Here is a 26,365-nt window from a genome sequence, read left to right on the forward strand (position 1 = left end):
AAAATTGAGAGCTGGGAGTTTAAACATTTTACTTAGAAATATGATGATAAATACATGAAATAGCCAGAAAATGGCAAGTGCTTGGCTGTGGATTATGGGAAATCAGGGCTGGGCCTTGGGCCGCTGCCTTTCACTAAAAGCCTTGTGGAACCATTTGATGGTTTAAATTATAATACTTACATTACCTTGTTAAAAATGCAAATCAAATTGAAAAAATTAATCACAGTGGGATTTGAAATCTGAAAACCTTGGGCTGAAGTCTCAGCTCTGCCATCTACTCCCTAGGTAACCTTAGGTGAGTGCCTCAGCTTCCCCACTTGTAAAATAAAAATCAAAAAAGCAGACCGCTTGCTATTTCAGGCTGTTTTGAGAATTCTGCCAGATGAAATATGGAAGCAAGTTTTCACCTGGAAGGCTCTGTACAAGCGGAGCTAGTGTGGCTGTGAGCTCTGTGCCCGCTGCTGGGTTTGGCCAGTGAGGCAGGCTGTGCTTTTAGGGTGACAGTGTGCAAAAAGGCAAATCCCTTTTGGTTGTAAGGGCTTTAAATGTCTTACTCTGAGACAGATTGTCTCATCAGAAATACTAGCATATCTGGATGATTTGCAAACCAGCCACCAGCTAAATTTGCTGCCTCCCAAAATAGTTCGGGGACATCTCTAGGACAGGCCCAGCCCCAGACACAGTCGTGAAGGCGCCAAGACAGGCTTTGGCGCTCCTGCTCCCTTCTGGCCTGCAGGCTCCCTCGTCACCACCCCAGCCACCCAGGACCCTGTCCCCTCCCCCTGTTCCCCAGTCCTCCCTCCCCACACAAAACCTGCTCCCTGCGAGGAGCTGAGAACTGAAGCACACTGCAGGGATATACTTGGCCCACTGTAGCTCGTGGCAAACTCCCCCTTCCCCAGGAGAATGTGCATTTAGACATGGAATACAGCATTAAGCTAAAGAAATAAAGCTCTAATGTGAAATTAATGCGGAATCCAGACATCCAAGAAGTATATTTTGGTATGTGATGACATCCGAGTCCTTCTAAAGTTGTACCACACACATAAATAAGCATTGGAATCTCTGTTTTCACACGGAGGCCCCTGTCTGAGGGGCCCTGCTCTTCAGTCTAGTAGGCTCCTGGTGCTGCACAGACAGTCCCCGGGGGACTCTTCCCCGACTGCCTTGCCAGCAGTTAGAAGGTGTAGGAAGCTGCTGCCGGCCCAGCCTGACCTCTGACTCTTCCTCTCTAGGCCTTCAGGCCCTAGCCTCCTGCTGCTGCTGGCTGGTCTCCTTATTAGAAAGACGCTCGTATGGACTTGAATTCTGTCTCCCCTGGTAGCAACTCCCTGGTCCCATTTCCATGCAAAGCAGAACAACAAGGGGTCAACCCTCCTCCTCAGTGACGGTCCTTTGTTTATGCAAAGTCCAAAGTGTGTCCCGTTGAACCGCGGCTCCAGGGATGTTGCTCAGAGGGATGTGATGAAGTGGTTGGGCGGTCAGGCGGGCCGGGAGAGCGCTGAGCTTACACGGGTTTCTTTACTGTGGGACTCTGGGGACCTTCAGTAAACTAATGCACCAGACCGTGCTCTGAGCGTGGGATTCAGAGAATGCTGTGGCTTTCACGTTGTGCAACCTCAGAGCGCTCCTTTAGCGGGTGTCTTATGGGATTGGTATTGGGGAATTACTGGTCCTGCAGGACGAGCTCTGTACGGGGAGTCACTGGTGCCTCCCAGGCTGGAGCCAGCTTCTCCCAACTCACAGCAGCCAAGGGTGCACGTCGCTCCCAGCTCTGCATTCAGGGGTGGCACATCGGGAGCTGGAAACTGGCCACAGTGGGAGTGTTTGCTCCACAGAAACAGGCAAGTGCTACAGATCAGGGCTCTGTGTTCCCCGAGTGCCGACAGTTAAACTTTCACTGGCCTGGGTTAGAACCACCAGGTACCAGACCTGGATCAGTCACCCGGCCTCTCCGGGTCTCTGCCCCCATCCGTCAGAATCTGTGAACTCAGCATCCTTTTCTGCTCTGAGACTCTGCGGTTCCTCTCAGAATGTCCTTCTAGGTTCAACATCCCCAGTCCCTTCTCCACGTGTCCCGATTTCCAAACCTCTCACCTCCCTGGCTGGCGGCTCCATTCCAGATGACCCCTGTGTGGTCAGTTCCCCTTTCAGATGGAAGCTTTGGGAAGGAGACGCCATCCTCCAGGTGTGGCTGGCACAGTGTGAGCTGGGAGGCTGCAGAGCCCCAGGTAAGGACTGGAGCATCAGAAGGGGGGGCGACTCCCGCACAGGGCAGGCAGTGTCCTCAAAGCGGTGCACTCGTGCCCCAGCGTGGCCGCTCCTACCTCTCAGACCCACCGCAGGCGTCAGCAAGGAGTCCCGCGTGGGTTCTGGGTGCGCGCTGTGCAGCCTTCAGCAGTTACATTCTCCGCGTGTCGCTCGGACTCCGTAGCTGCAGCCTTGGGAAATAACGGCACGTAGCTCTCTGGTTGTTGCCAGCAGTAAAGGAGAGGACACGTGCCAAGGACTAGGGACAGCGCCTGGCATGTGAGTGCTAGGCAGAGGGCAGCCTTCATAGCTCGTCGTTAATCAGCCACAGCGGTCTGTCCCGCCGCCCTGGCTGCCGCCCGGCCTCGCTGCCCGGCCGTCCTGCGTGCTCAGTGCTAGCCGGTCACGGCCGCACCTTTCTCTGGAGCGGCTCCCTCAGCAGCCGGGCGGCTCCTCTCCAGGACATGCCTGGGGGGGTCGCAGTCTCCTCCCGCCCACCCCCAGGGTCAGCCCACGCCAATGACTGGCTGAGGCAGGGGTACGAAAGCCTCATTAAGTGGAGTGGCAGCCCCACGCTGCCGTTCGTCCCCTGTGGATCGGGCTCCGGCTGAAACCACGTCTTCCTTTAGCTTCCTCTCCCACATGCCTCACTTTTTTACAGGTTTTTCCAGAGAGCATTCCCTTTAGAAATGAAACACTCGGGAATACCCACCCCTGGCTCTGCTTCGGGGAACCAGACCTATGACGCCCACTGAGCCTGGATGCAGCCTTGTCGTGCCATCTCACACACGCCTGTCTGCGGCCAGAGCTGGCCTGAGACGGGGACGTATTGGTCACCCCTGCTCCAGGCCCTGCCCTCTGCTTGGCTGGAAGACGGGGCGGGGCTGTCACAGGTACAGGGACGCCCGAATGGAGCACAAAGGTGAAACTGAACATGGTCTAGCAAGTAGAGAAGCAGTGAGAGACGAGGCTGGACCGATAAGGCAGGGTCTGCTGGGCCGAGGCCTCTAGCCTTGACTAAGCATCTGAGGTGGGAGTCAGGGGCCAACCTTCCAGGGCCAGCCTTCCCTCCGAGTAGCTGTGTGCACAGGGCGAGGATGGCGTGAGGAGACCTCGCGCATCTCAAAGTGTGGTTGACACCCGTTGTTCTCACTTGTCGAGCACCTGTTTCCCCCTTTTCTGATGCTGGCACGTGGTCATGTGGTTTGGGGGGGCCTTATGCCAGTCTCTCCCATGAAGGGCAACTGAGTCATTGTAATTGGTCCACAGATGGCCAGTCCCCCCAGGTCAGGCCAGCGGTCGTTATCCCTGCTCAGGAGTGAGCCGCGCCGCCCTCTGGTCCCTCTGTCTCTGAGGCCCAGGCAGGCCTGGCATTGCGGGGCCACTGATGCCACCACAGTGAGCAGACGGTTCTGGGAGTGGAGCCAACGTGGAGAAAAGCAGAGACCTGTTCCTGGTAACATTTGCCTAGACAGCCAACCCCAAATGCCTCCTTCAGAAAATCCCTTTAAAAATCACGTATAAATTACAGCAGACGTGCTAAAGACATAGGTGTAGGCAGGTCCAAGACGTCTGAGTTTACAAAGCACAAGGGGACTCACAAGACACCCCAGTGGAGATGAGACAGAAATCCGAGCACTGACATATGAACCGAGGCTGCCGCTGCCCTTGGGGAAGACGGGCAGTGACGAGCTCGGTAGCCTGGACGTGGGATTAGGTCCTCCTGGGAGCAGGAGGCAAGGCTCCGAGCCTGCGCTGGGTCTGCGATGAGCAGCCTGCGTAAAGCTGGAGCCCTTCAAACGCCGTGCCTGGAGCAGGAGGGGGGCTGGGAGAACGTCTCCCACCGGGAGGTGAGAGGGAAGCTGTGTGTCGGCTTCTTTTGTTTAGTTGAATGTGTATCTTGGCCTGAGCTCTGGAGAGGGGACGTCTCCCCGGATAATGTATAATGCAAGCCTGTTTCTTGGGAGGGGTTGAGGTATGTTGTGGTCTGGGAATCCCCAAATCTACAAATTAACAGAGAAGTTATGCTGGGAGAGATAGCGATGTCCCTGGGGGACTGTTCAAAAGCAAACTCAGACTTTTGGGCAGCATGCCATCAACCCAAAGGATGCTCCACAGACAAATCACTGCTGAAAGTAGCCTTGTGTTCCTGCGTGAGGGGGCACACAAGGCACCTGCCCACCTGGGGCAAGAGTCAGGAGACTCGACAAAGAGCACCTGCTACCCACAAAAATTCTGGGGAGCAGAACTAGTCTGTAACAAAACGTGTGCTTGAAATGAGTACATATGTGAAGGGGTAATCGATAACATAAAAAGTAGCATGACAGTATCAGAAAATAACTTCCACATTGCAAAAAAAAAATCAAAAGAATTACTAGAAATGAAAAAATAGTGATTGTTTTTTTTTTAAAAAAGTGGACGAGTTAAAAAGCAGATTAAACACAGTTGGAAAGGGGATCAGTGAACTTGAAAATATGGTTGAGGAAATACTTAGCATGCAGAGAGTAAAAAGACAGAAATGTGAAAGAGTGGTTCAGAGACACGGAAGACAGGATGAGAAGGCCCCACACACGTCAAATCGGAGCAACAGAGGATGAGAGACGGGCAGTATCAGACAAGACCAGGGATAAGAATATTTCCAAATTGCTGATCCCTATTAACCCTCAAGTTTGGGAATCACAGATAATCCTAATCAGGATAAATAAAATAACCCCCCCTGGAATATCACGCATGTACTAAAATTGCAGAGTACCAGGGACAGAAAGAAAAGAATCTTAAGAGACAGAACAGGGAGAACATAGAAAGGGTAGATTATTCTAAAGGCAAAACAGTTAGCAACTGTAGAAGCAAAAGCAGCTTCCAGTAGCAACTGTAGAAACAAGGAGAAAGGGGACGCCTTCAAAGAGTCGGGGGGGGGGCTTCCAAATTAGGGTCCTAATGAAGAGCCAGAAAAAAAAGGAAAAGAAAAGGCATTTCAGACAAAGCCTAACAGGGATTCCTGCTAACAGAGCCTCTTCGAAAAATCTACGGCAGGGCTATTTAAGGAAGGAGAAAGTTCTACCTAGAAACAAGGACGGAGGTGCAGGAAGGGCCAGTCGGGAAAGAAGGTGTTAAAATGTGGGTGACTCCAGTCAACTATTCCCTGCACAGGGTAGTGATGCTATTAGGTAACTATGGGATACAAAGCAGTCTGGACATCAGGCACTGGATAAGAATAACACAAGGTGGCAGGGGGCCGACAGCGCTTAAAGTGTTGTAAGATCTTACATTGTTGGATGATACGGATTTTTCTTAACTTCAGATTTTATTAAGGGTCCATGTTAAAAAAAAAATCAAGGAAGCTGCTAAAACAATGTGTAATCTACAAGCCAGTAAAAGGAAAAGACGAGAATAGAAAAAGATCAAACAGAAGGATGAAAAAGGAGCATAAAAAATCAGTAAAAATAATACAGGAATTAAAATGGTATAAATAAATCCAAATAGACTCGTCACCACAATATATTTCAGCGGATTTCAGTTTCTCATTAAAATACAGAGATCTTCAGGTTGAATTTTTTAAAAGTCTCAGCTCTACATTGTTTTAGAATCAGGGTAATAAGTCACAGGGACGCTGAAAAGTTGAAAGCAAAAGGAGAGAAAGAGTTGCCGCGAAGGAAAACAGAGTTGAGAGACGGAGGAAAAGGGCTGTTTTTGATGGTATCAGTTAAACCTCAGAATGCAGCCTTTGCCCCTCGAGTATCCATTTATGTGAACCTATTAATATCCCATTTGTCCCCGCCAGGCTGTAAATGTGTTTGAGTCGGGTACTTTTTCTTGTGCCCAGAAGATGATGAGCCGTGCGGAGGTGGACAGGGGTTACTGGAAGAAGCAAAGGCGAGGTGGCTTAGCAACATTAGCCTGAAGGTGAGAGGAAGAGAGGGTCAGGGGAGAGTTTGGGAACAGGCTGTGGACAAGGCAGTCATCCGGGTAGGAGGGGACGAGGGCTGGACGAAGGAAGTGCCAGTAAAACTGGACAAGAAACGGGAAGGTTCCCGGAAACCTGAGTTAAAAGGTTGACTTGTCCAAGCTTAAGAATCTTTATTCACACAGCCCCTAAGTGCACACAAAAGTTTGTAAGGCATTCATTGTGGGGCTTCTCTGCCCTGAGGAGAACCATTTGAAAGTATTTCCAGGTGCTCAGCCAATCTAATAAATGTCATTAAAAACAAATTAAAAAAACCAGTAAGACTATTTCAGTCACACCTTTGATCAGAGTGATGATGTCTGAAAGTCTAACTCAGGCACAAGGGCTCACTAAACCTACACAGAAATACACTTTGCATCTCAGGTAAGGTGATTTATATATTTCTAGACAGAAACCCAGGAACATGGGTGTCTGCAAACGGGACACGTGAGGGTATCTGCTGTCTTTCTGAACTTGGTTTTTCTTGTATGTTAAATGAGGCAATTGGGCCCGCTCACCAACCTCCCTTCTCACTTTGAAATTCTATGTGTTTGTTTATTTTGTCCTCTTCTTTTCCTCAAGTGTGAGATGCCCGAGAAGAGACGTGTGTGGTTCTCTCTGTGCCTCCAAGTGTGTTTGTGTGGTCAGCCTCCATGTGTGGGTCGGCGTTTCCCCCCGCTCCGGATGCCCGCCCGCAGGTGTGTGTGCACACAGCCCTTCGTGTGTTCCCTCCTCCTCCCCTCGCCGCCCCCTTCGCTGCTCCCCACCACTCTGGGAGACGCATCAACGTTTCTCAGTTATGTGATGCTCTCAGCAGGAGGATGGAGCCAAATAATGGTGTTTCTAGTTATTACTCTGATGAATCACAGGGGAACAGCATTCACCAAGGTAGAACGGCTTGCAGAAAATAGGGTCATTCAATTAAAAAAAAGAAACTGAAAAATAAGATACCGCCAACATGGCTTCTGAGTTATGCAGGGTTTATGCAGAGACTCCATTTGCAGTTCGAACAAGGAGCACACCAGAGAGGCACCTGGGAGCAAGCTCCTTGAAATGGGGAGGGCTCCCACCGCCAGCTGGAAGTCCTGCGCCTCAGACGAGGTGTCTGGGCCCGGGCAGGGGACGCGCCTCGTCCAGACGAGGCGGCCTGTGCTGCAGGTGCTGGGCCCTAACAGGCGCGCTGGCCGGCCTGTGAGCCCTGCGGCCGGGGGCCGTGTTCGCGCTGATGGGCTCGGGCGCGGGCCCCCGGCTGGCCTGTGAGGGGCCTGGCTCGGGAAGGGGGGCCGAGCCGAGCCGGTCCTGTTTCCCGTTGGCCCTGGAGCTTCCCCTGGGCAGGGCGCCAAGAAACGTGGAGAGGAGGGCGCTGCGGGTGGCGGCGGGGAAGGCCTGCGGTTCACGGGGCCACGTGCCACGCGGAGCCGCGAGGAGCCCAAAGCCCCGCCCTTCGCAGCTCACGCCGCGGGGGCCGCCCCCGGGGCCGCCGGGGCCGAGCCTCCGGCCGCGGCTCCCGCCCTCCCCACGCCCCCGAGCCCGGCGCGTGCCCGCTCCGCGCGGCTGGAAGCGGCTGCGGGCCACAGGAACGAGCGTCGGCTGACGGGAGCCCCGGAGCCGGTGAAGCTGCGAGGGCAGCTCGCAGGGCTGAAGAAGGGGCGTCGGGCGTCCGCCCGCCCCGGCCGCCTCCCGCCGCCCCCCGCCGCCCCGCCGCGCCGCCTGCGCTCGGCTGCCAGGCCGCGGGCGCGGCCCACGTGCGCGCTCCCGGCTCGCGCCCGCGGCGAGCGGCGGCCGCCCCGGGGCACCGGCGGGGCCTGGGCCGGTGCGGCGCCAGCCCGGTCGCGGCTGCCGGGGCGGGCGGCGGCGACCCCCGTCAGGCCCAGCGACGCGGCCGCCCGTGGCCGGAGGCTCGGGCAGCGTTACGAGCGAAGCGAGGCAGAGGGAGGGAAGCCACAGCGGCAGCCTCGTGCGCTCGCCGAGGCCCCGAAAGGAAGCCCCAGGGGGCTGAAGCCGGCCCGGCCCCAGGCCCCAGGCCGCTGGCCCTCGCAGGTCTGGAGCAGGCTTCGGAGAAAGCGTTTTGTGCCTTGAAAGCCTGGGTCTGTTTGCTAGTCGCCTCTGAGAAGGTGGCTGCTGGAATACATTAGGATAACTCGATTGTAAGATTTTAATGACATAACACCGAGACCTCGGGAGGCCCGAGCCCTGCAGTCGATCAATTCACATAGCTTTCACTCAGGCCTAAGTGACTGAAAATCATTCTGCTCCCCAAGCTCTGAAAGGTCAGGAGTTGAATGCTTCAAGAAAATCTCTCTCTCTAGCACAGGAACCTCTTGCATTTAGCGTCCTGTCAATCAGGAGCCCCCAGGAGGCCTCGGAAGGGGAGGGCAGAGCAAATGTGGCCTGTGTTCCTTTCTTCCGTTTTCTTTTCCCCTTTATTTTGGCTAGGCTAGGGTGTGTGTCTGCAGTGAGGATGCTGGGTGGGGGGTCCCAGGTAAGCCCGGGGTGTTAGAACGTCCCTGTCTTCTCCCAAGCCATTGTAGGTGCCAAGTTTGCACTCTCCAAGCACGAAAGCCCTTTCCCCCCAGGAAAGGTCTTTTCCAGCTTGTAGCACAGTTTGGGAGGGAGACAGGGAAGATCTGGGGTCACCATCGAGAGGGGGGTACCACCCCAGCCCCCCAGTCTTCCCTTTCAAGAAAACCTTTTTTTTTTCTTTCCCAATTCACTCACTCCTGTGGCTCAGGGCAGGTGTCCAACATGCAAATGCAGCCGGCGCCTCTGTGCCCCAGCTTGGCAGGGACTCTGCAGCTATGTGTCCCCCTCTGCTAAGCGGTCTGCAGCTTAATGACATGCAAATGGCAGGGACACTGTCTGTCAAATGGGGCCTAATCCCTTTGTTCCTACCTGCCAGCCAGGCAGCCTCTTCTGAACCAATCTTGGCTGCAGGGACAGCTGTGAGGTGCTAATGGGGAGCGCTGGGCAACAGCACTGGTTGCCTGGTAACCGTGGAGGCTCTCAGGGGCCTCAGGTGGCCAAGGGGCCCTCGGGGCCGCACCACAGAAGTGCGGGTTCTAATCTGCCTTCTTGTTCCCGCCCAGGGAGCTAAGAGCCTCCCAGGGATTTGGGCTTCTGTGGAGGGCTTGTGACCTTGATGGGGCAGCCTTCTCTGAGCCTCAGTTTCCTCACCTTTAACACGAGGCAGGTGTTTTTCAAATAGTGTTTCACCAAGGCCAGCCCCCATCACCATCTCAGCCCGAGCAGCTCTGTCTCAGAAGGTGGGGTGTTGAGTTTAGAAAAGAATTTAAAGATTCTTCTGCTAAAGTAAATATTCGAAAGGCATTAGATTTGATGATCTGCCTTTCACATCTCCCGTGGGCTGTGGTTTGCCTCAGAGACAGGCCCGGGGAGCTCCATCTCTCCCTTTCACAGGTGGTTACATGGAAGCTCAGAGAGGCAAAGTGAGTTTCTCAGAGTCACACAGCTAGTTCGGGTCATGCTGAGATCAAACTGCGTTCTACAGACCCTATGTGGGAGTTCTTCTGCTGAAGAGGCAGGGCAGGGTTAGGAGAAAGATCTGGCCCCTCAGTGGATTCCAGCCCTGAAACTGCATGCATGGAGGAGGGTCAGAGAGTCTGGTGCTGTTTCATTGGCCACGGGATGAAGTCTGCGAGGTCAGTGCTGAGCTTGGCTTCTTGGCCAGCTCTGTGTGCACGTGTGTGTGCGTGCGCACGTGTGGACGCACTGGGCGATTCCCCTCCCAACTATTCGTTCTTTTGTCAGCACCCTGTGCACCATGTATTGTCTTCACCATGCTAACCAGACACTGTGTGTGCACATGCATTCAGCCAGTGTCTACGGGTACCTTCCTGGAGCTCCATACCCCATGGGGGGACCTTCGGGAGTTTATAATTCCATCCTTGCACCAGGCCCCCTAATCCAGTGGGGGAATCAACACACATCTGACACTGCCCAGGGCAGGGCCCTTGTGGGCCGTTGATCCCAATTCACCTGCAGGTCACCCTACTCCTGACTCAGTCTCAACTGAGCAGAACTGTTCTCAGCTGACTAGTCCCGAGCCTCACTCAGCTTCAGGGAGGTTCTCAGTGATTTTGTGCAGGTGCTGGGTGAAGACTTCCATTTGCCAGCTCATTGACTCCTCAGGATAATTCTTGTGGGCAGGGACAGTTGTCATTCCCATTGCATAGCTGAGAAAACTGAGGCTCAGCAGGGAGGGAGCATTCCATGGCCAAGACCACCGACTGTTAAGGGGCGGGGGGGGGTCGCTTCTGTGATCACAAACCTGTTGTTCCCTCACCCACATCCAAGCGTTCCTTTAAGAAGGTCTCTGGGGACAGGTTAACCAAATGACCCCAGTTCCCTCGTTCTATTAATAAACTGATGGAGGCAGCTTGGTCTAGTGGCAAGAGCCACGGGGGGGGGGGCTGGAGTTCCTTCGTGGCCACTGTCGGCCCCTCTGGTCCTGGGTCCTCCCACCTGGATGAGGGGAGGTTGGGCCGGCAACTCTGAGTTTCCTCCCAGCTTTGGCCCTCCAGGTCACCATGAATTTCTCAGGCCCCAGTGGGTCCTTGGCTGAGTTATAGTTCATTGGGCCCTGCAGAAGATGAACAATCTGCTGAAATTTGCGGAGAGCCATGACTGTGTTCTAACTAAGGCTGGGGGTGCCAGAGCAGGTGTTAACCACCGCTGGGATTTACTGGCCTCTCAGTCCCAGGCTGCGTGGGAAACAACTGGAGGTCAGCACATAGCACAAAGTGAAATTTGTAGCTGTCAGATCAGCCACTGGGGAATATTCCCCTGCCCTTTCCCCTCCATTTTCTGTCAGCAGAAACCCTTCCTGGGAACAGACGGACAAGGGGCCGGGGAGTCAGGCATCATGGACTCGGGGAGGGCAGCACGGACTTCAGTCCACTTGGCACTGCCTGGAGAGCGCCGGCCCCGGGGCCCGCCCTGCCTGCTGCTGATTCTCCGTGGGGTCGGGGGCAGGCCACCCCCTTCTCTGGGCTGTGCTGGGGGTTATCCTCATCTGAACAATGCCAGCTTTCTGCAGCCACACACGATTCACATGACTCAGTGGGACTCTCCCCTCCTTAGAGACGCTCTGAGTTGCTAAATGACACAGATGGGTCTTCACTGTCTCCCCCATCTCCATCCCCTGACACCTTCTCCTGCCCTTCACCCCAGGCCTAGCATGTGCTCAGCAAGCTCTTAGTTCAGTCCCGGCCAAAGTGTCAACTCATAATGGCTTAATCTTACTCCACCTGAAAGTACTTGTGCTTTAATGGGGAAACAGGGAAACAAAGACACGGTGAACCCGAGAAGGGGGGTTCACCTGGGAGGAGGGTGCTGTTTCTAGATGGCATTAGAAAGTGATGTTCTAAGCTCCCCACTCTGGCCTCATCCATCAAATATTTGGGAAAATTCTAAATCGAGCAAAGGCAACGACTTCCTTCACCGCGAGACTCCAAGCCTTTCTGCCTCCAGGAGGGTAACAGTATTTAGCGTGTCCTTAACGTTTATTCTAGGGACACCCAGAGGGCCCAGCATTCAAAGGAAAAATTTGGGGGGCAATTCTGAACTAGTCTTATCTTTCCACTTTCGAGCTGAGGACTCTAACCCCCAGGCAGCTCACGAGAGGATGAGACGGGTCCTGGGCTCGGGGCTTTGCTTCCACCCAGGTGCTCAGGCCACCCTGCTGCCCTGTACTCAGGACACTGCTTCGCCTGGTCTTGCCAAGGCTCGCTTTGCTGAGCACCTCCGGAAAGCCACTCCCTGGACTCCCAGAACGCCCTACTAGATGGGGCTGGATATCTGCCCCCCATCCCCTGGGCACCACTGCGGAAAGTTCCAGAACTCCTGAGGGGAACCCCCGTGGGTGGAACACATTCATTTTTGTCTTCTGACTGAATCAGCTCCATCCATCAGATGCTTCTTCTGAGTAGCTGTGCTCAGGAGCCTGCGGCAGGGAGGACGGTACCTGGGGTGCTGTTCTCTGGGCGGTTAGGGTAGGTCATGCCAGCTCTGCGTCTCCCTGTGGCCTGCGCCTGGGGACCCGCGTCTCCGCCCCGGGAGGCGGGCGAGCTGGACAGACACCGCTGCTCTCGGCTGCAGCCCGGCTCGCTGTGCACCTGCATAGAGCCGCCGAAATCTGCTGGCTTGGAAACGAGGGGCACCTTTGTCCTGCATGTCTCCTCCCACCGTGGGCAGCCCCCGAGCCGGTATTTGCCATCTTTGCACCCTCTCCTCCGGGAGCCCTCCCTTCTCCCATCTTGCTGTCACCACCCTGAGACCCAGCCTCCATCCTACTCCCTTTAATGTTGCAAGCACTTTCTGGCGTTTCTCTCTGCTTCCACCGGACACACTTTCCTCCATCCAGGCCCCTTCTGCCTCCAGCCACTCACAGCCCTGAGCCCTCACTCTTTGTGGGTGTGAATCGCCCCCACCTGGCTCCAGAACTCCCAGGTAGTGGGCGATGGTCTCACAATGCTGTGAATGCACTAAAAACCACTGAACTGTACCCTTTAAAGGGGCGGGCTTTATAGCCTATGCACTGTATCTCAACAAGACTGCTGTTAAACAGAGGAAGACAGCTGCCTACGCACCCCTCTGTTTACTGCAGCGTCTCCCAAACTTTTCTGCCAAAGCACCCCAATAGCAAAGGAGAGGGGACGGTCCCCCCAGGTCTGGAGGGAGCCTGAAATTGCCTGTCTCCATCATTTGTTCATTCGTTCACTCATTCAGCAAGGTTTTTGTGTGCATTTTCCACATGTTAGACATCCAGTAATAATCAAAACAAGTGTGAGCTGACCCTCACGCAGCTTAATGAAGCAGACAATTCCTTCAAAGTCTCATGCTGTAATTTTAGCTTTTTGTTTTTTGGTGGAGCAGGGAGGTAATTAGGTTTATTTGTTTTCATTTTTTGTTATTATTTCTGTAACCAGAGGCACTGGGGGTTGAACCCAGGAGCCCATGCATGCTAAGCATGAGCTCTGCCACTGAGCTCGGCCTTCCCCCGCCCCATCGTGCTTTAATGTAAAGCTGCGTGTGCACTGTGCATTCTGCTCCATGATGTTTCTGTGCTAATTTTAATGTAGTGTATGTTGCTGCTCTGGGAAGACAGCCCTTGCCGGCCCAGGTCTTCCTGGACCCTCTGCCCTGTCCCCGTGTCCCACTGGGGGGACCGTAAGCGCAGAGGGTATTGTGGGTGACTCTTCAGCACTCACCCACTCCGCCTCCTCGGGCAGCAGGCTGAGCCTGGGAGGCTGGCCCTCCGCCCAGAGGGGCGCCTGCTTGGCGCAAGGGGCTTTCTTTCATCCTCGCCAGTGGCTGGCTCAGGAAAGCGCACGTGCTCCGACTCTGGACAAAGATGTGCGCTGAGGGTTCCTCAGGAAGGCCCTTCCCGCCCGCAGGAGAGCACTGTGGGAAGCTGCGCTCGCTTCTGTCTCCCGCAGGAAGGGAACAAGAAGGTCCTTGGTCCTCTCTGCTGCTGGCTGGCCTGCTGCATCCATGAGACCCGAGCAGACACGTAGACACACAGGAAAGCTGTCTGTCGGAGAAAGGGGCCAGAAACGATGGAGCCGGAGCCCTGACAGAACTGGACCTGAAGCTCTCACAGGCGTGCGCTGCAGTATAAAGAAAGGCAAGACTGTGTTGTGGCAGCTGTGAACACTCTCAGGACGGGACCGGACTTCAGGTCAAAGGCAAACTTCTTCACTGAGCTTTTAAGCCTTCCATGTGCGTAACCAGTCCCCTATGCACCTCCTCAGACCGTCCCCTTTTCCCGTCGCCCTCCTTTGCTCGCCCATCCCAGAGGCCTTTCTGGGGGTGGGGGTGGGGTCCTCACAGCACAGGCAGCTGCCCAGAGCGGGGCCTACTGCTTAGGCCTGGGCTGCGGAGAAGCCTGAGCCCTCCCAGCAGGTCTCACTGAGCTGCCGGGGACACGGGGTGGGGGGGGCTGGGGGCCGGAAACGGGAGAGATACAGAGGTAGGGAAGGGGAACAGAGGGGAGGCAGTCAGAGGATGCTTAAGGAAAGGTGGGGTGAGAGAGAGTAGAAAGAAAGAGTAGGAGGGGAGAGGAGAATGGGCAGGTGGGAGGAGCAGGGAGGAGGGGGACGCGGGGAGAGGCCGGGAAGGAGCCCGGAGGGCCAGGGCCAGGGCCAGGGCCGGCAGGCCACGGGAGCAACAGCGCGTTGCGGGAGTGCAGAGCTGAGCTCCGGCGGGAGCAGTTCCATCAGCAGCACTTTACCATACAAGTGCTTCTCATCACAGCTGGTGCTAAGTGGACTGGGAGCAGCAGTAAAAAAACAGTTTTGTTTGAAAAAAAATCATCTAGGTTTTTTTGAAAACACTGCTCACACACGCCCCATTGGGCCCTAGTGGGAGAAGCCAGGGTGTGCAAACAACTCTACAGGGACTAGGGGCATGGCCCCAGCACGGAGGCGGTGGGGACAGGTGCCCCCCAACACACACACACACACACACACACGAGCCACAGCTATGAGGGCCTCCACAGAAAGTAGCTGATCTGGACTCTCGGTGGGTGGAGCCCAGCTGGCTGAGTTGGAAGTTGGCACCCCTGGCAAGGCCAGGGGCCCAGAAAGGGAGGGGGCTCTTCTCAAGCCGCTGCCGGACCCCAGGCCCCGTGCCAGCACATCCACATGTGTAACCCCGTGTCAGGGGGTGTTCTGCAGGTGAGACAGAGCTTGTGTGGCACACAGCCTCAGGAAGTAAGGCCAGATGTCACAGAGGACCAGAGAAGGCTGGAAGAATCAGAGTCAAAAGAATCGTAAAATCACAGAAAGTCACACTTTAAAGGGTCACCCGAACAGTGGTTTTGGAACTGTTTTATTTGGAGCCCTGGGGTTTTAGGGGAGAGGCAGGGGGAGCAGGTGGTCACAGCTCTGCTTCATTTTCATGCTGGTGACAGCAATTCTGGTTTCCTTTTCTGTGTTTCTTACAGGGGTTTTACCAGTTTGCTTTTGACAACATGGAAATTAATTAACACAAAGGGAAAAAAACTCAGTCCTGATCCAGTTCAACCCATTTTGCAGACGGAGAGACTGGGGCCCTGAAAACTTCCCTTAGCTTGCTGGCGAGAGAGTTCGAATGCGTGCGCCCCTTCAAGGGGTTCTCCCCACCAGCAGTCTGTCTTCCATCTATGCAAGGGGAACGCATGGTCGCTGGGGGCCGGGGGCGCCGGGGGCCAGGCGTCCATCACTCACACTGAGGTGGCACGAGGCAGGCACGCCGTCTCCCGCGCTGCTCTCCAGCTGTCAGGAGTCCTCTCCCGGCAGATGAGCAGCCCTTGCGTGGCTGATGTGTTATTTTCATAATGTATTTATTGATTGCAAATATTTGAGACGGGAGGTTTTACTGTCTCCTTGTCTCTCTCTTTTCTTTTTAACCATGCGACTCTCCACTGGGTTTTACTTAGAGCCGCACTGTTTCATAAACCAGAGCAGGTTTCAACTTTATCGTCCCCGGTTTTACTGCTTGTGCCGGGTGACGGTGTGAATATTCCCGGGGTTGGTAACGTTTCCAAACGCGAGCAGCCAGCAGAGGTCTGTGAGCAAATGGCTCGTTGCCAGCAGGCTGGAGAAGGCCACTTTCAGATTTTTCATCGAAACTAAACACAACAGCACCTTGTGTTTAGATACGGGGTGATGTTTCTCAGAGCCTGGGTTACAGGGCACCGCCTGACTGACCCCCACAGGAGCCCCGGGAAGCAGGAAGAACAGGAACCCCTACTTCACGGAGCAGAAGCGGAGACCCAGTGAGGACCAGTTTCACAGACAAGGCGGGACCGTAATTCATGCTGTGATTGCAGGTAAGCTTGTCTTTTTTTTTTTTTTAATTTTCCCCCATTTCCTTTTTTGTTTTTTAAATTGAAGTTTGGTTGATTTACAATTTTGTGTTAGTTTCCCGTGTACAACATAATGATTCAGTTATACATACATAAATATATTCCTTCTCTTCTTTTTCATTATAGGTTTTTGTAAACTATTGAATGTACTTCCCTGTGCTCTACAGTAGGACCTTGTTGTTTATCTAATTTACATATAGTAGTGTGTATCCGCGACTCCCAAACTCCCATTTTATTCCTCCTCACCCTCTTTTCCCCCAGTAACCGTGTGTTTTCTGTGAGTCCGTTTCTGTTTTGTAAATAAGTTCATTCCAAACGCTGACGTGTCAAGTATAGTTTTTGAACAACTCTGATGACATCTCATGCACAAAAAGCGACTTGTACCCAGTCCTCAGCACAGACCCTCCATGTCCCAAGTGATGGATGGCTTCCGTCGCTGGTCCCGAAGCCTGCCATCGCCCTGCCTTGGCGTGCGCTGGGGCCCCGCCTCTTCTCCCCTCCTTTGTCCCATCCGTCCATACGAGTCCTTCTTTCCACGGCGCTGCTCATATCCAGTCTGTTCCCAAAGTTCTTTGCGACTCGTCCAGCTTCCCGGGCCCTGCCCTCACAGCTCTGGGGCTTTGGGGTTAGGAAGTAACGTGAAGAGGACCCTGGAGAACTCGGCTTCTTGTTTTACAGACACGAAGGCCCAGGGAGAAGTGACCTGATGAGGGGCAGCAGTGGCACCTCCCAGCTGAGCCGTCCAACCTGGGAGTCCCTGGACCCCTCGCTCCCTCTGACCAGCTCCAGCCCATCCCCATAGCTGCTGTTTCCGGGTCCTCAGTGCCTCTCCTGTCCGCCCACCTTGGGCTCCTCCGCCACCACCTGGGTCTGAGCCGCCATCACGTCTCAGACATCCCCGCCTGGCCCCCCACGTCTCCATGCCGTCACCTTTGTTGCCCCTGCCCTGGTGTCCCCAGCACGGCAAGAAAGACCCTTCTAAAACGTGAACCTGACTAGTCCCCCCCCCACGGAGAACTTCAGGGGCGCCCCCACTTTCCTCCCACCGCAGGATAAATCCGCCCTCTTCGGAGCCTCTTCCAGGCCAGCATCACCGGAGCGTCTGCACCACTGCGGCCCGCCACCTCCCCGCCCCCCTCAGGCGCACCCTAGGGAACCAGCTTCCCGGAGGTCTCTGAACCCGGCTCGGCCCTGAGTGTTAGCGCAGACCCTGGCCTCTGCCCCTGCTTCCTCTCCGGCCACAACCCCCTTTGCAGGGTGGCACCTGCTCGCCTTTTCAGCAAGCCTTCCGGGGGGGCGGGGGTTAGCCCGCCTGCTCCGGGCTCCCAGAGTCCCCCGTGCCGGCCCGCAGCCGGGCTGCCCACCTGGTGCCCGTTCCCTGCGCGTGCTCTCGGCCCCCGAGGGCTGCCTCCGCAGCAGCCCCGCAGCCCCGGCCCCCGCGCCCCTCAGGCTAGGCGGCCCGTGCGCGTTCGGATCGGGCTGTTCCTGCCCTTTGCTTTTGCTTGCCCTGCCGCTGGCCTCTGCTACTTAACAGGACTGGGGTTGGAAGGCGCCGGAAGTAACTCTCCTCCCTTCCAAACAGTCAGCTTTATCACCGATGAAAACCAGGCCGGCGGATGCGGCTTCCGGACGGACCCTCCCAGCCCCACTCGGGACGTGCGGAGGGGGCGCTGCCCCAGGACGGAGGCCGCCTGCTGGGGGCAGGGGGAGGCGAGGCGAGGTCGGAGGGCGGGCCTCCGATTGGACCAGAAGGGTCCAGGCGGCCGGCTCTGGCCCAATCGGCTGTGGCGGGTGGGCGGGGCTTCCACGCGCAGGCGCTGCCTTCCAAGCCCCGGCCGCGCGGAGCGGAGGTGCGGCTGCAGGGAGAGGGCGCCGGGCGCGGGGAGCCGCAGCGTCCCCTTCCCGGGCGTCAGAGCCCCTCAGGTTGGTTCTTTCCGCTCGGGGCGACGCCTCGAGGAGAAGTGCTTCACCGCGACCTCCGGTTCCCAGCGTTTGCGGGGAGGGCCCGTCTGTGGTGTGGAAGCGGCCCCGCGGCCCCCCGGGATCAGGCCCCCTCTGACAAGCGCCTGGGCCTGTGGCGGGGATTTGTGATCGATGGCCAGACATCCGTCCTCCCGCTCTTCCGTAGTTAACAGAACCCCCAGTTTGGGCCGAGCGTGCTGCAACCCGGATAAAAGATCCGATTTCCCAGCCTCCCTGGTAGCATGGTCAGGTTCTGGCGGATGAAAGCACATGTGGCACTCCGGGAAATCAGCGCAGAAGACAAGGGCCTATGCCTTCCCTTCCGCCCTTCCTCCTGCTTGGAACACGGGTCTGGTGGCTGCAAGTTCAGCAGCCACCTTGGACCAGGAAGACAGAAGGCACATTCTGAAGGTGGTGGAGAAGAAAGATTGCAGTTTGGCTCCTGATACAATCACAGAGCTTCCACCTCGGCCCCCAGCTGTCTCCCCAGACTTCTTTTAGTTATGAGAGAGTGAAGAAATGTTGATCTCGCTTTGAGCTACTGCTGTTTTCCCATCGTATGCAGTTGAATCTAATCCGAGGGAACACAGAACCACAAGATTCAGAGAACCCTTGAGAGGAGGCTCGCAGAAGTCCATGACCTGCAGCTGGGAACAACTGAACTTGAGAGCATGTCGCAGAGGAAATCATGAGGGAGGTACGGTAGGTGTCGAAACTGTATCCACTGGGGTGTAGTGGATAAACTGGGAATGTTCAGGCCAAAGATGAGCAGGTCTAGGGAATACATGTATGGAGGGGCAGTTCCAAAGAAGAGGGATGAAGCTCCTGGGGGTGGTCTAGAGCATAGAAATTGCCTTGAGGCAGACTTCCTCACCAACTTTCTGATAGCAGACTAGCTTAGAGATGGAACAGGTGTGTAAGCCCAGAGTGGATGTTGCAGCAGTCCACCAGAAGCAGATCCAATAGGAGGTACACAGAAAGAGATTTGTTACAAGAGATCCGCTCACATTGTTACGGAGGCTGAGAAGTCCCACAGTCTGCAAGCCGGAGACCCAGGAAGGCCAGTAGTGAAGTTCCAGTTCAGACTCCAAGGCCTGACAATTGGGAGAGCAATGGTGTGAGTCCCAGTTCATGCCTGAAGGCCTGAGAACCAGGAATGCGGATGCCCACGGGCAGGAGAAGATGGACGTCCCAGCTCCAGCAGGGAGAATGAATTTGTTCTTCTGCACCGTCCTGTTCTCTCAGGCCCTCCAGGGGTGGGATGGTGCCCCCCCCCATCGGTGAGCGTCTCCTCTTTACTCAGTCTGCTGATGTAAATGCTAGTTTCTTCCAGAAACGCCCTCACAGACACACTAGAAGGAATGTTTTACGAGCTCCCTGGGCATCCCTTAGCGCAGTCAAGTTGACACGAAAAATTACCCATCAGTTTTTGAACTGGTAATATTTGATTAGATGATGCGATTCTAAGAAAAATTAGAGAAGGCTTCTGCCGGAAGTTGGGACTTTGGGCTAGAATTCCCAGTGTCCAATGCATCTCACTATGTCTAGAAACTGGGAACAGTGCAAGCCACACCGTGGGTGCTCAGTACACCTTTGTGGAGTGAATGAAGGCACGAATGAATACGAACACTGCCTATAGACCAATTTCTATATTGATCCAAGCAAAAGAAAGAGCAGAGAATTTTGATTGAAAGAAAATCTGAAGACTTGTCTCTACACTTGAGCCAAAATGCCGTTGACATTGCTATGCACTGAAAATCCCATGAAGGCATAACTTAAAGACATCCCTGTCCCCCAGAAGGCCGCCGTCCCATGGTACATTTGGGGACAGGCATCGCCCTCGGACCTGCTCTTGGGGGGCCTGTGGGAAGGCTGTTTTCTCCATGCCTGTGGGGGTCACTGCTGACAGCAGCTGGACTTCTGTCCTCCACGTGGTCCTGCTCCTGTCACCATGGCCTACGTGGAGGGGTGAGCATGGGAGCCACACTTCCTGGCACCCTTCTAGCCCTAATTCTGCCAAGGCAGTAAGGAGTGGGGCTGGGGACATCTGGAAGGAATCATAATGTAGGAGAAAACACTGAGGGCCCAGGTTAAATATGACTCACCCCCCGGAAGAAGTCTCCAGCAGCAGTGGAGCAGGTGGCTCTGCCAGAGCCACACCTGGGGGCGCCCCTCTGGCTCCGTCTTCACACCTGAACCCCAGCGTCTTCCTCTCCTCTAGCAGTGCTGCTTTCTTCCTGGAAGTCTCCGTGAGGTGACTCTCCAGTTAAGGGAACCCTGTCTGTTACCCACGGGGGCGCGACTTGCCTCCTGATGACCCCCATCCCTACCAGACAAAGGGCAGGACAGCGTCCTTCCCCAGCGAGCCTCTACGAAAGTCCGCGGGGTCCGATTTACAGTGACACTGAACTGACTCTGAGTGGAGGGTGGGGACAGTGGGATCGTCTCTGGGGGCCTGGTGCTTCCAGCAGGCTCCCCCTGGACCTCCCCACCTCCCCACTCACACACAACCCCCTTGGAGGCACCGGCAGTGACCTCCAGGGACGCAGAGTCCAGACCTGTAAAAAGGCAGGGACTTTTTTCCCTGAACGTTCCCTGCCACCTGGGGAGAGCAGAGTGGTGCCCGGTCCCCTTCGTGCACCTTATGCTTCCAGACCATCCTTGGAGGACAGCCACAGTGCAGGGGACGGGCCCACTGCCTTCGCTGCCTTCACACAGCAGAGGTAGCAAAAGCTTTGAAACCCCCGTTCCTCTCCCTGGCAGGGTGCCCCCACCCTAAGCTCTGAAAGCAGCAGGGAGGCAGGGGGAGGATTTACGGCCTTTCTGCACGAGGCGCCCCTCAGCTGGAGTGCTGGTTCTTACTATTACAGATGCATGAGGTATACTAGGGGTCGTGATTTATGGGACGACAGCAAGATTTCATCTGGAATAGTTTCCTTGTATTCAGAGAAGAAAAAGTAGCTGACCCGTGCCTTTCTGCAGCCCTTCCCTAATTCCAGCACAATCACTCTGGGAAAAATGATCAATTTCTTCACAAAAACCCTTTGCTGCGGCAGCCAGGGCTTTAGCAAGCTCGGAGCATCGCACGAGGCATCTGGTTTTTCCCTTTCCATTATTCAGGCACTCTCTGCATTGTGGAGGGCTGAATGAGGCAAAATCATAATGCACGTGCTTTTATCTCAAGGGTTGGTATTTTTAGTATGGAAGCCAGGCTAAATGAAATTAAAGAAAAAATAAAAAGGAAGGGAAAATATATGGAGGCTTAGCTCACTGGCTGAGGTTACGCACGCATTCTTCAGTTCTGAGTCTCCGTGGGATGGTTCTTGTGGGTTTGGGGTGGGGGTGGGGGGCAGGGCTCATTTCAGGGCAGAGGGAACCATGGAGATGGGGCCACCACCATGTCCTTGAGGAAAGGCCAGCTGCCAGGGCTGGCCTGACTCATCCCTGGGACAGAGGGCAGGGACCCCCAGTTTCCAAGCCCCACTATGTGGCCGGCCCTGTCCTGGGCACCTACAAGTGCAGAGTCTCATTGACTCTAGGGAGGGACCCTCTGAGGCAGGTCCCTTCACTCCCATTTTACAGGTGGTAAGACTGGAGCCCAGAAGCACACCTTGACTTGCCCAGGTCGCTCGGCCAGAAGCAGCAAAGCTGGAAGCTGAGCTCCAGTGTCTGGTGGGAGTCCTTGCTCCTGTCCTGTCCCCGCCACCACTTCTGGGGAGCGCTTGCGTCCAGGATGGGGACAGTTGAGCTGGTCACTACCCCCATTTCCCTCCATGCCGGAATCCTGTTTTTCTGTATTAATAGGAGGCCTTAGTCCAAGCAGTTCCTAAAAAAATAATTAAAAGCACTGACAGCCTGGGACACTGGGACAGCCTGGAGCTGGGTCAGCGCAGTCTGGGGCCGGTTGAGGGGCAGGAAGTTGGGGCCCCTAAACTCAGGCCTCAAGACGACGCTGACGCAGCTTTAGGGACCCCGGCAGGCGGCCTCCTCGCCGTCCCCACGGTCCGAATTTCAGGCCGCTCCGGAGGTGGGCAGAGTCCAGCTGAAAGCAGCATCAGCCTGCAGATCAGAGCATGACCGCAGTCCCTCCAGGCTGTGCTGAGGCAGCCGGTGTGAGGCGGGCCAGGAGACTCTGCTCAGCCCTGGGAGTCTCGCCCAGTCGGAGGGCAGGCCTGTGGCCTGGGGGCCAGCTCGCATGAGCCGTCTCTCCGCCTGGAGTCAGGGCGACATTTCCTGGCGCTGCAGTGTAGCGTAGAAGGAGGCCGACAGACCTAGGTTCAAGCCTCTGTGCTGCCCTCAGTGTGACCTGGGAGGTTACCCAGCCTCCCGGGGCTCCGGCGCCCTGTCCCGAGGAGGGCGAAGGCAGCCCCCCGGGATCGCCGTCGCGGAGCCCCGCCACCCGCCCTCCGGGAGCGCAGGGGCGGCGGCCTGAGCCCCGGCCTGGGCAGTAGCTGTCGCGTTCCCACGACCGTCGCCTGCTGTCCCCAGGCTCACTTTACAGCGAGGCAGCTCGGCTGTGACTTGTTGAGGTCGCACAGCTGGCCGACAGCAGGGCTCCTCGCCGGGGCCGGGGTGCCCAGAGAGCCCTCCGACCCACGCGCCCCCCTCGGGGCGCCCCGCACGCGGCCGGGTTAACCCTCCCTCTCCAGCCCGTCTTGGCCACGGAGAGCGCTGTGCGCCTGCGCGTGCGCACGTGTGTGCGTTTCTTCCGTGTTGAGAGTGAGGGGCGAGGTGCGGGGTGGGCCTCCGAAGGTGCCCCAGGAGTCGACTTTCTGTTGCTCCCCAGGCAAGTGGCTGAGCGCCCCGGGGCCCCCTTCTCCTGGTCTGAGGGGGGCGGGAGAGCGGCCGCCAGGCCCTCGCCTGCGCAGACCGTGCTCCTGAGGCGGGCCCGTCCCCCTCCGGCCGGCGACGGCGGGCTCTGGAACTGTCCTCGCCGTCTGGGGCGATGCGCTGCTCTTCCAGCAAGACTGGACTCTCCCGCGGGCGGGAAGCCACGCCTGAGACTTCGCTGCGCCCCCAGGGCTATCCTGGGCACGCGGCCGAGCGCCCCCAGGGCCCCCGCGAGCCCTCAGAGCGCAGTGGTGCGTGCGCGTGTGCGTGCGCGTGTGCGTGTATGTGCGTGTGTACGTGCGCGCGCGGGGCTGCGTTCCCGCGTTCCTCGCTGGGAGAGCAGGGTTTCCGGGACCGCCCCAGGCTCGCCGCGGCCCTCCTGGCGGCTGACCTCCTCCGACCCTCGTGCCTCCCGCCAGGCGCGCCGGAGCAGGCGTCGCCACCCTCACGCTGCAGGCGAAGCGCACGCTCGGGGAGGCCACGTGACTTCCCAGCCAGCTCCGTCTCGCCGGCCTGCGCCCCGCCGCGCGGTGCTAAACTCTGCACACTCGCGTGGAGACGGTTCTCGGGAAGACTTAGACTCAGCGCAGGAGTCTCAGCCCGAGCTCACTGAAGGTCTGAGTCTGGTTACAATTCATGGACTCACGCTCTTTTTTCTTAGGGAGAGAATCCGTATCTTTTACCAGATTTGGCCTTGGTCTGTGAACCAAAAAAGGTTTAAGAAATGGTTCCCTTGAGCAGTGCTGTCCAGTAGAACTTTCTGCAGTGAAGGAAATGTTCTGTACCTGTGCTGTCCGCTGCGGTGATCACCAACCACTGGTGGCTGCTGAGCACTTGAAACGGAGATAGTGCAAGTGGGGAACTGAAGTTTTAATTGTATTTATATTAGTTAATTTAGATTTAACTTGTTTTTAATTTACCAAACTTTTTTTAAATTGCAGTATAGTGGATTTACAATGTTGTTTAGTCTCTGGTGTACAGCATAGTGATTCAGTTTACACACATATATATTCGTTTTCAGATTCTTTACCATTATAGATTGTTGCAAGCTATTGAATATGGTTCCCTGTGCTGTACAGTAGGACCTTGCTATTTATCTATTTTGTATGTAGTAGTTTGTATCCGCTCATCCCAAACTCCTAATTTTTCCCTTTTCCCCCTTCCCCTTTGGTAGCCATAACTTTGTTTTCTGTGTCTGTGAGTCTATTTCTGTTTTGTAAGTAAGTTCACTTACATCATTTTTTTTTAGATTCCACATATAAGTGATAGCATATGGTATTTGTCCTTCTCTGTCTGACTTACTTCACTTAGAATGATAACCTCTAGGTGCATCCGTGTTGCTACAAATGGCGTTATTTCATTCTTGTTTAGGTTGCTACTATGTCTTAGCTACTGTAAATGGTGTAGATTTAAATTTTAAACAGTCACATGTGGCTGGTGGCTACCATATTGGACTGTGAAGCCTGAGATGATAAAAATTCAGTGGTAGAATTTTAGACATTTTGGAGAGGTGGCATTTTAGGGACTCTTATGAGCAGGAATTTCTCAGAGTCTCTAAAATCTGAAAAACTCATCCATCCATCCACTGGGGCATGTGTGCACACATCCATCCATCCATCCTCCGCTCGGGCACGCATGCACACATTCACCAGCACTGACAACGGCTGCACAGCCACCGCACCTGCAGCACAGTGGGAAGACAACACATGGCGACTAAAGCGGTTCTTGCAGTTCACTCGGGGCCAGTGGATCTGCCCGGGATGTTCAGGGGGGTCTCTTTGGGGGCAGCTCATATTTAAGAGCAGTTCCACCCTGTTCTATAGTCTGAGCCTCATGACACTGGGCAATCTTGTGAGCAAGAGAACGTTTCTTCCACTTGGAAGGCTGCTTGGTCCCAGGTGATGAAGAAGGAGTATGTGTGTGAGGGGACTGCAAAGTGGAAGAGCCTGGGGGTGTCTCCTGGGTGATCAGATTGAGTTTGTAAATGGAAATTTCATCGTTAACTTTATGAGGCAACCTTTGGGAACCTGGGGAACTTGGCATCTGGCTTTCATTGATTTTTAGTCTTTTCTTGCAGGTTATCACCAGCTCACCTACTCCCGGGATCATGCTGAGGATCAATTAGCTGTTGTGGATAACGGTCTTATAGCAGGGCCTGTTGCACACTTATTACTGCTCTTGGGAGCGCCCAGGAAGCGTTGGAGCGGTCGGTGCTCAGTACCTTTCTGGGGAATGAAGGACTGAGGTTGCTAAGGACACAAATTTAAAAAGCATCAAGCAGACCCAGACGAAAGACAAAGGTCAAGGGCTGCGCAGCCTTTGCTTCCTACGAAATGGCCCAGTGCCATGACCAAGGCCATCCGGTCTCTGCAGGCCCAGCAAAGGAAGGCTCCAGCGATGGGCTTTGTGAACAGGCGGGCCTGTGTGGGTTTGCCGTCACGGCGCCATGGCCCCTGCTCAGGGCCGCGGTTTCTCACGTGGGTGTGGGCCAGACACTGCTTGAGACCTGCCCCGGCTGCACTGATCTGAGTACTTGCCGCCTGCCTCCAGCGGGGCCTTTCCAGCCCAGAGGCATAGTGACAGCATCCATCCTCCAGCCAAGGGGGCTCCACCATGTGAACTTACTCAGAGACCGGAATTTGGGTCCAAATGACCCATTTTGCAACAGCTGAAGAATTTCCAGTTGTGTCTGAGAACGAGCGTGAAGCCCAGCAGTGGGGTGGCACTGGAGGACAGCTGCAAGTGAGTTCTGGGGGCGCTCTCGGGTCACCAGGGGAGGGCGTGGGCCGGCGTCCACAGAAATAGATGGAACAACCCCACAGGGCCCAAAGCATGCACTGTAGAATCGTTAAACTTAGTTCGGGTGAATAACCCCTTTTGTGTCTGGCTGCCATTAAGCTGGACACGGCCGTGACTCCCCTCTGCCGGCTGCCTGCAGCCCTCAATGTGGCCTTTGTCTTGTCAGCACAGAGCCCTCTGGCCTCCAATTCTTCTGTTCCGATTAAAATGCCAGAATGGGTCTCCAGGTCGCCACTGGTTCTCTGTCCTCTGAGAAGAGGAGGGACGGTGGAAAGCAGGCCAGGTTGTCCAGAGGCGCGGCGGTGTCTCCAGGTAGGAAGGCGGGGGAGGGTGGTGGGGAGGGCGTTTCTAGAAGACTCTGTTCCACACGCTCCTGGGGAGCGAGGTTTCCGTGCTCCGGGGCGGGGGGGGCTCAGCTGCGGAGAGGAATGTGTGCTGGCATCTCCTGGAATGACCTCAGTCTCGGAAGGAGTCCTTCCAAGCTGGATGTTTCTGAAGAGTGATGACCCCGGGCCGCCTGCCCGCACAGCGGGGGGGTCTTGCTCACCCTCTCTCTCCTCCTCTGGCGGGTCTAACACGAGTAGGGAGGTGAGGGAGCTCGAAACTGGGAGTTGGCCAGACCTGCTGGCTCAGCCACAGGAATTCCTGGTTAGGGAGCGTCAGGCAAGTGTGCTCATCTCTCTGAGCCTTGGTTTCCTTAGCTGTAAAATGGG

The 26,365-nt window shown here is 55.7% G+C and overlaps 1 protein-coding gene across 3 annotated transcripts in view; it reads left to right on the plus strand.

Annotated features, from left to right (window-relative positions):
• The window catches only part of LOC116285800 (uncharacterized), a 92,829-nt gene that overhangs the window by 51,858 nt on the left and 14,606 nt on the right, over positions 1 to 26,365 (plus strand). For all 3 annotated transcript variants that reach the window (XR_012064909.1, XR_012064910.1, XM_072951144.1), the window contains exons 2-4: positions 13,651 to 13,933; positions 15,912 to 16,025; positions 24,931 to 25,595. The gene's annotated coding sequence lies outside the window, so the exon portion shown is untranslated. The remainder of the gene's footprint in view (positions 1 to 13,650; positions 13,934 to 15,911; positions 16,026 to 24,930; positions 25,596 to 26,365) is intronic.

This window comes from Vicugna pacos, chromosome 27, assembly GCF_048564905.1.
Source record: "Vicugna pacos chromosome 27, VicPac4, whole genome shotgun sequence".
Taxonomy (NCBI): Eukaryota; Metazoa; Chordata; class Mammalia; order Artiodactyla; family Camelidae; genus Vicugna; species Vicugna pacos.